This window comes from Periophthalmus magnuspinnatus, chromosome 11, assembly GCF_009829125.3.
Source record: "Periophthalmus magnuspinnatus isolate fPerMag1 chromosome 11, fPerMag1.2.pri, whole genome shotgun sequence".
NCBI classification, from domain to species: Eukaryota; Metazoa; Chordata; class Actinopteri; order Gobiiformes; family Gobiidae; genus Periophthalmus; species Periophthalmus magnuspinnatus.
In genome coordinates, this window is record NC_047136.2 from 20,758,548 (window position 1) to 20,772,282 (window position 13,735).

Below are 13,735 nucleotides of genomic sequence, written 5' to 3' on the forward strand. Positions count from 1 at the left end.
GCCCTCCCCGTGTGTCAGATGCCCTCCCTGTTGTTCAGATCTGTACAAACATTCTGAAATCTGATTTTTGTATTATTTTGTCAGTTCAGATTTCAGTCTTTTTGTCAGTTCTTCTGGACGCGTTTAAAATGTGACTTTGAACAGAATCCCATCATTAAAACATAAAACGCAAATCAAACCTCACTCTCAATGCTCGTCAGAAAAATTCCAAATAGATATTTTCCCCGGATCGTTCAGTCCTACCTCTGAATCTGCCGCCTTTGTTTTACAGTAAACTCCACTTGTCTCCTCTGTCTCCTCAAACATGTGGCTGAATCAGAGTCTAACAAAGGCATCTCATCTCGGCCGCATCCAAATTCTCATCACATTTACCTCCTTATTCCTCCTCACTGTTTATTCACTGTAAATGAGATCAGAGACAGACACCAGCGCTCGCTCGGCAGAACCACACAAATCAGGTTTTCAAAAATCAAGATCGAAACTCATCTCTTTCACTCAAACGCGCTGACTTTCAAATAAGAAGGAGCGTAATCTTGTTTTTGTCATAACTAATGCTATTTGAACAAACATAACACAGATAAATGCATTTACCTATAGAAACTTTACTTATAGTTTCAACAGAACAGACATCGCAAACAGACCTGGAGCTGTGTTTTGTTTCATTCACACATGTTTAACACAAAAACAAACTTGCATATTTAGTCTGAGTTCTTCTGTCAAACTGAAAACACTCTGTTCCACCTTGTGATGTCATCATGTGGTAATACAGGAAGTGCTCCACTGTGTTTTTAAACTCCACACACCTTCACTAGAATCATTTGGATCATTTCAGCGCTGGACTTGTCAATCTCTACTGAACTAAAGATCAAAATAGCTGTTAACTTGAAAACTACCACTTCATGACATCACAAGGTGGAACAGAGCGTTTTGAGCTTTGGAGATGTGACAGAATAATAATAAAGTGTTACTCAAACAGGTTCCAGATTCTGCGTGGAGTTTGCGTGTTCTCTCCACGTCAACCCCTAAGATCTGGAGATGGCTGATTTCACCCAGAGCCACTGAAGGATGGGTCAAATGTAAGTAACAAGTCAGATCTGCGGAGAGGTGACTGCACTCACAATAGGAACACATGTTTTTTTTTTATAGAATCTTTTGCAGTAAAAATCTCGTGTAATTGAAAAGACAATGCAAGATAAAGCAGTTTAATACCACACCATGAAACATTCCAAAAAAAACACGTGACCGACCGCCCGAAGAATAGTGAATCTGTAAATGATAATTTGATGAAACAACAACATTACACAGTTTGAGAAATTTAAAATGTCATTGTTTTTGTGAATCTGGGTATGGGGCACTGTGTCCTCCTGTCTGCTCCTGTCTCTTCCTGTCTGCCCCTGTCTCTTCCTGTCTGCTCCTGTCTCTTCCTGTCTGCCCCTGTCTCTTCCTGTCTGCCCCTGTCTCTTCCTGTCTGCCCCTGTCTCTTCCTGTCTGCCCCTGTCTCTTCCTGTCTGCTCCTGTCTCTTCCTGTCTGTTAATGTCTCTTCCTGTCTGTTAATGTCTCCTCCTGTCTGCTCCTGTCTCCTCCTGTCTGTTCCTCTCTCTGCTCCTGTCTCCTCCTGTCTCCTCCTGTCTGCTCCTGTCTGCTCCTGTCTCCTCCTGTCTGTTCCTCTCTCTGCTCCTGTCTGCTCCTGTCACCTGCCCCATTTGTTTAGGCACTCTACTATAATGCACGGATTAATCTCATAAAGCCGATTTATGCTCCGGCAAAGAACAGGACCGAGGGAGCAACTTTTGTGAGTGCTATGAGAGGAGAGAGAAGGGGAGGAGAGGAGGAGAAGAGAGACAGAGGGAGAGGGAGTAGAGAGGGCGTGGGAGGGGGGAGAGAGGGGGAAGATGAGAGAGGGAGAAGAGGAAAGATGGAGGAGGGAGAGAGAGAGAGGAGAGTACCCTTCACAGTGACTTAAAGGGGGGACACTCCTGCTGTGTTTTTATCCTGGAGAATTTAATCTGCACATGACCAGAGAGAGAGAGAGACGGAGAGGGAGGGAAGGGAGAGATGGAGAGGAGGGGTAGTAGATGAAAGAGTAGGGAGAGAAAGAAGAGTGGAAACAAGGAAAGACTGCGATAGTAAGGGAAGGGAGAGAGAGGAGGGCAGGGAAGAAAGGGAAGAGAGACGGGGCAGAGAGAAGAGTATGAGTAAAGGAGAGGGAGCGAAAAAGAGAAAGTAGAGAGGAGATAGGAGTGTGAGGAGGGGAGGGATGGGTATGCAGTGAGAGAGAGGAAGAGAGTGAAGGGAAGAGAGAGGAAGCACAGTGCACAGATGCTCGTCCTCTGCTGTTGTCACTAAAACCTTTGTCCTCCATCACAATTTAGAGCTTTGTGGATTTTAGAAACTGAAAGTGAAACTGAAACAAGAAAACAAATATGGCTTATGTATAAGAATAAAAGTTGTATCAATTTAAAAACAAAGGACCCAGTTTAAAGGCACAGTGTGTAACTTTCGCCTGCACAAATCCATGGCACCAGAAAGTAAAAGGGCCAAATACACCTCTCCTCCATCATCTCTCTCTCTCTTTCTTTCTTTATTTGCCATGTACAAATTCATTGATCTTACAAAAGAAAAGATGATTCGCACCAGATTTTGCTACTGCGACTTTCCATCTGCAGTCCATGGGCAGGTCAGCACACAATAAAATACATTTCATTACAATTACATTATAAAACTAACAGTTCATCATTAACATTAACAGTTAAATACAATAAAATGTCCAATACATGATGTTTCCTACAGTCAAAACCAATATAAAAAGTCATTATGTGCAGGTTTTTACAGTGAAACAGAACAGTACAAATTAACCTCACTGATGTGGACATGTTTGATGATCTAAAATGTACTTTTTCAAAATTCTAATAATATTATTTAAATCTACAGACAGTTTCAGTCTGTCTGGAGCTGATTCGACTGAGCCAAGGCCAAGGATCTTTTTGGAACTATGCAATTTTAGTTCACAGAGACCGAGTGGAGACCGAGAGTCCTACATCTCTCCTTTTCCATCTATCTACTGCCACCTCTCCTCCTCCACCTCTCCTATTTATTTATTTTATTTATTTTGCACTCATATAACATAATAATAAAAAGGACACTGTATGTAAAAAGCAGGTGTGAGAAGAGGCAAAAACCCAAAAGGGCTTATATTAAAGCCTCATGAATACAGAAAATTCAATATTTTAGCCGAGCGTTTGGTTTAAAAAATGACATTTACACATCTACAAAAGTGATGCCATTAAACGCAAACATTGAGTAACATCCAATAAAACATCCAACAATTTAAAGATTATTAAACATCACACTGAAATATCAAACATTTCCTTTAAATGATGTTTCTGATCTGCATCACGAGTCAGATCTGTGCACTGGCTCCACACTTTACAGCCTCTGAGTCTCAGGCCAAACTGAGCTCCTGATGTGACACAGTTTAGAACATGAGTGTTGTATCTGTCTATTTGAATTAAAATGTAAAAATGTTCAGGGATGGTGCTTCTATTATAAAGAATTTTATACATAAAAATACAAATGTGATAAATATTACGAATGTTAAGTTTGTAGAATAAATGAGCAGATGTTTGTGGCACAGAATGAGTTACAACTTGAACAAAGTGTTTTTGTACTATTAATATTTAGTTCAGAGGAGTTGGGACGTGCTCGCCCACTCTACGTTACAATATGACAGACAGGGGTACATTAAGCCCGTATTGATTTTGAGTCCACAAGTTTAGTGATTCTTCTTATAAAATCAAGAGATTTGTTAATTTTTGCAGCCACCCAGTCAGTATGCTCTTTCCAACATTGTCAACAATGGCACCCAGAAATTTAGTGGATGAGACATGAGTTATTTCAAATTAATCCATTTTGATTTTAATAAAATCATAAACCATGTTCCCAAGCAGATAATCCAGCACTGATTTGGTTTATTGATGCACTGAAGTTTAGATATGAATAAAGTAGTATGATCCACAAACATTATCAGGGTACGATCTTGAGATATATAACATAGGTCATTTATGTATAACAAAAATAATAAAGGACCCAATATGGATCCCTGAGGGACACCACACTGTATATCAGCTCTATCAGAATTACAAACATTTATACAAACAAACTGGGATCGATTACAAATATAATTCTGCAGCCACTTTAAAACTGTGTTATAAAAAACATATTTATATATTTTTTCCATCTCTCCTCTTCCATCTCTCCACCTCAGAGCTGCTCAGACAGTTCCCTGAGCCTGGATTAAACTCAGAATGACCGTGGTGCTACCTCCATCTCCATCTTTTCTCTTCCATTTCTCCTCCTCCGTCTCGTCTTTGGGGGTAAAACACCACATTCCAGCTCAAATCTGATCTCTTCAATCCAGTTTGACACTTTTAAACTCCCATAAGAACATTCTGGACATTTCTCAGCTCCTTTCTGCCTTTACAGCCTCCCTAATCTCACATCTATCACTCACTTTCTGTCTTTTTGAATTATTATATATGAACATCTGTCCCATTCACTTTGACAGGGAGCAAAATGGCCGCACAAAGCGTGGTTCTCTCTGTTTCTATTCAAATAACTCAGATGTAAATGTGCGCGACTTTAATATGATTTTAAACCCGATAGTCTGCAGGAGTCTCTAAAGTAAAAATACAGTGTTCAGAATGGTTTAAACCTGACTTCTGTGTTAGAAAACTCGTGCCTAATGGGAGTTGACATCACCGTAAACATCATCACAACAAACGTATTATTAAGTATTTTTAGATCAGTATTATGATTTAAAATGCATAAAAAAGATCCATAGATTATAGCTATAGAAGACTAAAGATCAGAGGTCCACAGTGTAACTTTTCTGACTTCATCAAGATGTTATTACTTTGCATGGAATGTTCCTCAGTATGGCATTAAATATACATATCTTACATTTTTCACCACATGTGTCTTCATTGCTCAAGAATACATTGAAAAACATGTGTTCTTATCGTGAGCAGGCCTGCTTCACAGATCTGACCAGTAACTTGGCCCAATGGAGGCAGCTGCCAAATCTCCATAGAGACAAGCATGGCAGCAAACCGTCTACCAGAAAAGTTACACCGTGGGCCTTTGATATTTTTTCATCAGGATGTTGTGATGCTCCTCTCCTCCTTTGTCCATCCTCTTGATCCTCTTTAGCCCTTGTTGACCCTGTAGTCCACTGTCCAGATGTGTCCAGTGTCTTCATCACGCTCAGAAGACGGGCTGATGTAAATGTCCCGCTGTAATTTCAGTAAAACCCCTCGACCCGTGAAGTATTAGAGCAGAGGTTAGAGCACAGTTTTTACGGTCTTACACTGCCACCTGCTGGACAGAATCGGAACTTTTTTTTTTTTTTTTTTTTTTTTTTTTTTTTTAATTTGGATTTTTATTTATTTGAACAGGGAGAGCCCATTGAGAGACTAAAATGCAGAACAATATAAACAAAACAAAACCAACAAACACTTGCATAGGTTCATTTCAAATATTGAAAACAGGAGCAGATATGAATATAAAAGTTTATCACCAGATATTAAACGTTGTTCTCCACCTCTTCTCTTCCTCCTCTCTCCTCCTGTCTCTTCCTCTCCTCTCCCTCACCTCTCCTCACCCCTCCCTCTCCTCTCTTTTTCTCCCGCTCTTTCGCTCTCTCTCCTCCTCTCCTCCCTCTCTACCAGTTAATTAAAATATACTTTGAATTTAATTAAAAAAGGGGGATCACATTCATCGAGAGTGCGTGCAAAACTAACGCTGTAGTGAGGATTTTGACAGAACTTATGCTACGGTCCATTTGTCCAGCTTTAAGATAAGAAAGAAGCTTGTAACTTGATAATAATAATAATAATAATAATAATAATAATAATAATAATAATAATAATAATAATAATATTAATAATAATAATAATAATAATAATAATAATAATGGACTAGCTACATTACAAGGACAGACAAGTTAAATAAGCATTTTAAAATCCTTTGTGTGCAGTTGTCTTATTTGTTAAAGTGCAAATAATGTTCAAAGTGCTGTGTGCTATTAAAGTGTAAGTGCAATTTAAAGTGCATATAGTGAAGGGTGTAAAGTGCTGTTACTTTTGTAACAAATGGCCTGTTTGTTACACTTGATTTTATAAAGCTTTTTACATTATAAGTATCACTCTCAAATGCTAACTGAGACTAACAAGCAGTCAGCATCTGCAGTAAAAATAAAATAACAGATCTTGCCTATGCTAGGTGCTTCTTTAACTTTGAATGCCATTTTTAGATGTCTTTTATGAAATGCTCATTTTTTTCTTTCAGAAAATTCACCGTCCCTTGATTAGAGCTGCAATACATGAACCAACGCCAGACAAGATGGAGTTGACCTTTCACCTGCATCAGGACCTACAAAAGATATACTTATTACTCAATCTCACAATTTTAGGTGTAAAAACATCTACTCAATTTTCATTTACATTTGAAATGACCAATAATTATCAACAAAACCAACTATTGTTGTACAAACAGCATTTTGAAATACTGCAGGCCTCCTATCAAAAGCGGGCATATTTATGTGAAACGAAAAAAAAAAAAAAAAAAAAAAAAATGATGTCTGCGGTGTCTAGTTTGGGATTTATACATTTGGAGTTTCAAATAAAGTATCAACATGGTTAGTTTGCTACAGTTTTATGGTAAACTTTGTTCACTTTAACATTGCATGCTGTTTTTTTTTTTTTTTTTCGATATTGTATTTAACTATGACAATCCAAATGTAAACGTCACGTGACCGCCAGAGGCTCACGCATGACGTCTCCTAATGTAGAAATAAATGAATAAATACGTACATATGTACATAAATAAATTATAATAACAATAATAATAATTTTAAAAAAAATCATCAAGTCGTGTTAAACCATATTAGCCTGAACAACATGGTTTGTGCACATGTAGGCTACAGTAGAGTTCAAAGTTTCTCACTTGATAGGCCAAAATCATTTAAATTAAAAATACATTATTACCTGCTGTTTTCCTGGATAAAGTGTCTTGGAACCAACGCCAAGCATCTCCAAAAACCTAACTTAAGGGAAAGAAAATTGGTTTCTTTAGTTTAGTTTTTTAAAATAGATCCTTGCATTAGCATAGCCTCGCCTTAGCCAATATTTGTGCAACGTTAATTTCCTCCCCAGCGCAACAACTTCCTCAGAACCAAAATCCTTTCACTTAAAATAGTTATGGATAATTCAGTCTGATATATAGAATTATTTGGATTGTTTTACTATTTTGTTTTTATTATATTTACATGCGTACGATCATAAGAAGAGTATTTCACTGGGTAAACCTAGAGTTCAACCTGTCCAAACAAATAGACCCTGTATACCTAATTTTCAAGTCATTTCCACTCAGCCATGTGTTGATTATAGTGTAAACGGGAAGCTGCAGGTGCCATGGTGGGTGTGTTTGACCCAGATCCCACTATGACAATAAGAGCCGTGACGACCTATCTAGTGCCCGAAGAGAGGGACCCACCCGGGAATGCTAGTTTTCAAGTTAACAGCTACCTTTTACCTTTAGTTCAGTAGAGATTGGAAATTCTAGGGCTGAAATCATCCAAATGATTCTAGAGAAGGTGTATAAAGTTTAAAAACACAGTGGGGCACTTCCTGTATTAATCACATTACATCACAAGGTGGAACAGAATGTTTTCAGTTTGAAAAAAGAACTCAGCCTAAATATGCAGTTTTTGTGTTAAACATGTTTATGAAACAAAACACAACTGACATGGGCCCTTTAAATGAGGTCTCTGCAGCTTTATGAAAACAATATTTAAGTTGTAGATTCACACCTTCACCAGGAGTATAAGAATACATTTACAAATAATTTGGCAACCCTATAGTTGTACACACAGACTCCCAGACTTCCCTCACCCCGGACACGTCCTCCAGCTCCTCCGGTGGGATCCCAAGGCGTTCCCAGGCCAGCCGAGAGACATAGTCCCTCCAGCGTGTCCTGGGTCTTCCCCGGGGCCTCCTCCCGGTGGGACATGCCCAGAACACCTCCCTAGGGAGGCGTCCAGGAGGCATCCTGAGCAGATGCCCGAGCCACCTCAGCTGGTTCCTCTCAACGTGTAGGAGCAGCGGCTCTACTCCGAGCTCCTCCCGTGTGACCGAGCTCCTCACCCTATCCCTAAGGGTGCGCCCGGCCACTCTGCGGAGGAAGCCCATTTCAGCCGCTTGTATCCGCGATCTTGTCCTTTCGGTCATTACCCAGAGCTCATGACCATAGGTGAGGGTAGGAACGTAGATTGACCGGTAAATCGAGAGCTTCGCCTTCCGGCTCAGCTCCTTCTTTACCACAACGGACCGATACAGCGACCGCATCACTGCAGACGCTGCACCGATCCGCCTGTCAATCTCACGCTCCATCCTTCCCTCACTCGTGAACAAGACCCCGAGATACTTGAACTCCTCCACTTGGGGCAGAGACTCACCACCCACCCGGAGAGAGCAAACCACCTTTTTCCGGTCGAGAACCATGGCCTCGGATTTGGAGGAGCTGATTCTCATCCCAGCCGCTTCACACTCGGCTGCAAACCGCCCCAGTGCCTGCTGCAGGTCCTGGCTCGAAGAAGCCATCAGGACAACATCATCTGCAAACAGCAGAGATGAAATCCTGTGGTTCCCAAACCAGACCCCCTCCGGCCCCTGGCTGCACCTAGAAATTCTGTCCATAAATATAATGAACAGAACCGGTGACAAAGGGCAGCCCTGGTGGAGTCCAACATGCACCGGGAACAGGTCTGACTTACTGCCGGCAATGCGAACACAGCTCCTGCTCTGGTCATACAGGGACCGGACAGCCCTTAGCAAAGAGCCCCGGACCCCATACTCCCAGAGCACCCCCCAAAGGACACCACGAGGGACACGGTCGAATGCCTTCTCCAGATCCACAAAACACATGTGGACTGGTTGGGCAAACTCCCATGAGCCCTCGGGGACCCGATGAAGAGTATAGAGCTGGTCCAGTGTTCCACGACCAGGACGAAAACCACACTGCTCCTCCTGAATCCGAGGTTCGACTATCGGTCGGATTCTCCTCTCCAGTACCCTGGAATAGTTACACTGTACAGAGCGTACAGTGTAACAAAAATATTTTCTTTGAAATATGAAGATCTCCTTGTTGATATAATGTAGGCTGGCCTTTAGCGGTAGGATGTGAGACAGAAGACAGCAGCACTGGCATGGTCCACCATTTTTTTTCTTTTATTTAAAGAATTTACCAAAGTGCAAGTGTATTGTGCAATGGAGAATTTTAAAACCCATAACTACCCACCCCTTTTCTTTTCGCATCAGATTGTGAGCCTATTCTGTCCCATACTCCGGAACAGTAGGTGTCGGTAATGCTCCTGTACAATGGTTGCCAACCGCCATAAAACAACAAAAGGAAGAAGAAGAAACAAACGTCACTTCCTCCCTCGCTGTTAGTGTTAGCATTAGCCTCGTTAGCCTCTTCCGCTGCTCCTCTCTTGTTTATCTCCGTTTCCTCGGTGTTATGTGAGTTCCTCTCCACACTTGATCATGTCTCGTTTGGAAAGGCTCCGGGCTCTGGTGAACCAGCGCATTAACGCCGCAGCGGACGACATCGGCCGCATCCTGGAGGGAAAAGTGTCCGAGTACGAAGAGGAGGTGCGCTTCTTCAGAGAGGAGAACAACAGTCTGCAGCACAAGATCCTGCAGCTGGCGTCCAAGTCAGGTCTGTCCTGAATCTATACACGGGTCCAACTCAGGTCTGTCCCGGATCTATACACGGGTCCAACTCAGGTCTGTCCCGGATCTATACACGGGTCCAACTCAGGTCTGTCCTGGATCTATACACGGGTCCAACTCAGGTCTGTCCTGGATCTATACATGGGTCCAACTCAGGTCTGTCCTGGATCTATACATGGGTCTAACTCAGGTCCAAGTCAGGTCTGTCCTGGATCCACATACGGGTCCAACTCAGGTCCACTGTGTGTATATATTATATGTTTTGGAGTTGATACATTTATTTATTATTTTCTAAAACTAAACTAAAACAAAACAGGGAGAAGGATTTTAAGTCACCCCTGCTCTTGATTGAAACCCCTGTTGTTTTTGCAGATGTCCAGATCGTAGTGATGGACGAGGACGAGGCTGAGCCCAGTGAGAACCAAGAACAACCAACTGAGGAAGACTCCGATGAAGCCTCCGCCTCCTCTGCTCCAGTCTGTGAAGAAGAGAAGAAAACTGCACCCAAACGAACCAGGAGAGGGCGCAAGAGTAACACCAAAGACTGTGAAACTCCAGGCACAAGTTCAGACAAAGAAACAGAGGGAACTCAAAGACCGAAATCAAAACGAACAGCGTCTCAGCCAGAAGTGTCCAAAGCGAAGAGGCGCCGGAACTAGACTCTAAAGACCTCACTCACTCGTACAGGGACTAAACACGTGCTGACGATCGATTGGCCGACTAAAAAGCTCTCAAAACTATTCCCAATCTCTGCATCGGACTCAAACTGCATTCACAGGACTACACCTGCAGGGGGAGCTCATGGAAAAACTAAACCTGGACTGAACCCGGACTAGACTAGGACTAGAACAGGACCAAACCAAGTCTACACCAGGACTGAAGAAAGTCGACATAACCTTACACTTAAAGGTGAAGTATGTAACTTTTTTGGTTGATGTTTTGCTTGGAATTTTCCACAGTAAACAGACTTCCACTGGTGGATTGATATAGTTTGATCTATCTCAATCCACTAGGTCAAGTCAGATCTGTGGAGAGGCAAGCTCCATTAAGAATCTATGTCTTTCAAGGTATTATCTGCAAGTTTAGTGACATCTCCATGGAAACGACCTCCAACAGATATTGTACCTTTTAGTAAAATGTATATGTTAACTTTGAAAATATGTTTAATCTTTTTCATCTGTATTTTAAGTAAATAAACAAACTTGAAATGCAAATATTTTCTTTATAAAAACATACTGTTGTTATTAAATAAAAAAATGACATTTATTTAAAATCAGCATTTATCAGCCCTTAAACAGTGTATTCCATCTGATGAAGTGTTATCTTACAGAGACAGAGGTTAAGCAAAAGAAATGAATAAACGCAGAAATACTAATATTAACTGGCCATACGAGGATTTGAACAGGCAACCTTTCCGTTAGAGGTTGCATCAGTATATGAGCAGTGTATTGGCTAACAGTGTTTCGTATGTAAAAGTGGTTGATTAAATATTGATAAAACTACAATAATGAAAGGAGATCTCAGCATCTTTCTTTCGTTTTAAAAATTACTTTAAGTTTAAGTCATGGACAAATGATTTAAAAAATTAAAAACAAAAACCCTAAATCTCTCTGTGTGTCCTGTGTGTGTGAAGACACATTTATTCATTCTATTTCTGTTTTAATGAACTGCTTTTTACAGCGTTATGTGATCATTTCTCTTGTAAATGATGTAAGATTCAAACTTTCTTCAATGAACTGTCTCATTATTATTAAAAATGCTCTGTGTTTAGACACTTTCATTTAAATGGGCTTGTTTTCGTCTTGTTCTCAGTTCATTACGTCACATACAGATGCATGTGTCTGTCTCTGCTTTTTCTTCTAATTTTATGAAAAAAAGTATGAAAATATTTTAGTTTAAAACAATTGTTGAATGAGCTTTTCTTTAAATGAAAAAAACAGTTTGAAATCCTTCAGTTGTTTATCTCAGCTCCATGTTTGAGCCAGTCGCACGTCAGTTTCATTTTAATAAAGTTTGTTTAACTTTATTTGATGCCTCTGTTTTACAAGGAAGTATCCAAAGACATTTACATCATTTTAGGAGAAGTTTCACTCAGATTTGCATTTGAGGAACATTTGGGCTCGTTTGGGAAATGAGGTTGAAAACACCATTGTGAATGTGTCTGTAAAGAGCATGGAATAAAAGCTTTTTCTGTGTTCCGAGTTCTGTACAAACAGTCTATACAACAGTCTATACATAGACTGTATGTAAATGAATATATAGGTGACCTGCACACCACTGTGTTCCAAACAGAAAGTGAACACAGGTGCATTTACAGCTCCACTGGCTCTAATTCACTTCACACTGAAAAACTGTGGACCCTCTCTCTGTAACTGCTGCTGTCAGACTCATCATTTTAGTCTTAAATGTTTGTATTTCTGTTCTGTTGCATGAAGAACAGGCGCAGAGGCACATTCTGTAGATCTTTATTGTCAGTTACACAAATATAGTCGGCTTAAAGGCAGAGTCTAAAACAGAGTCTATCTTTTAGCAGAGATTACACCAGAGTTTTTATGGTCCTCCTTTAGTGGGAGTCGTGCACTCTTGTATAAAATGAGGCTATAGAGAAGAAATATGGCCTTGACCAAAATGATTGAAATGAATGAGCAGTGAAATGTCTTCACTCCTACAGCGTTTTGTCCAGTTGACAGATTTAATTTGGCTGTTAATATGGATCAGACCTGGAGGACTGAGGGATTACACAGACACTTGTGAGTTCACATTCAGGACTGAAGCTGTCAAAAGTGTCAAGAACTAGTATTGAAATTAGATCCTCAGTTTTTGCAGGTATCGATGCTAAAAAAAAAAAGTCTGTTCGCAGGATAGAAATGAATATAGTATAAGACACATAGACTAGTATACACCCATGGACCACTATGAACCTACTGGACACTGAGGGATTACACAGATATAAGACACATGGGAATAGAAAAGAAAGTACTACCATTTAATGTGGAAAATCACAGTATGCTGTCTAAAGAAAGAGTGTTTTTATTATCATTGTGAAAAAATAAAAAAAATATTATCATTGTGAAAAAATTATCATTAAAAAAAACAACAACACACAAACTGAACCCTGACAATTTGAAATGGCTGAATCTTGTTTAAAATTAATTTAATGAATATAATTTTGAAGTATCAGTACTTTTACTTGAGTACATGCCACAGGTTCCACATTCTCACGTTATCTTTCATATTTATGCCAGACCAAGCCTTTTCCCGTCCATCGCTTCAAACATCTCAAATAAAAACTTAACAACATTCTTATGTTTTATAGTTTCACTTCTGATTTGTCGTAACAATAAAATATGTTCTATTGTGTGTCTATAAAACGTCCCACTCAAACAGACCCACCCAACACAGGACACAGAAACACAGAACACCCACCCACAGTGGGTAACGAGGGGCAGGGTCCACGTGACATCACAACTCCCAGTTTATTCACACGCACATGTTTAACACACAAACCCTATATATTTAGGCTGAGTTCTTCTCTCAAACTGAAAACACTCTGTTCCACCTTGTGATGTCACCAAGTGGTAATACAGGAAGTGCTCCACTGTGTTTTTAAACTCCATACACCTTCACTGAAATCATCTGGATTATGTTATACCTGGACTTGCTAATCTCTACTGAAGTAAAGGTAAAAGGAGCTGTTAATTTGAAAACTACCACTTCATGACATCACAAGGTGGAACTGAGCGTTTTAAGCTTTGGAGATGTAACAGATTAATAAAAGTGTAACTCAAACATGTGTGAATGAAACAAAACACAACTCCAGGTCTGTTTTTGAGGAGGTAACAGCATTAGCTAAAAGAGGCAATTTTGTGCAATATAGGACCTTTAAAACACTCTAGAAGCTGTTTGTATTAGCCTAACTTAAAGGGGCGGTGACTTTTCTGGCGTA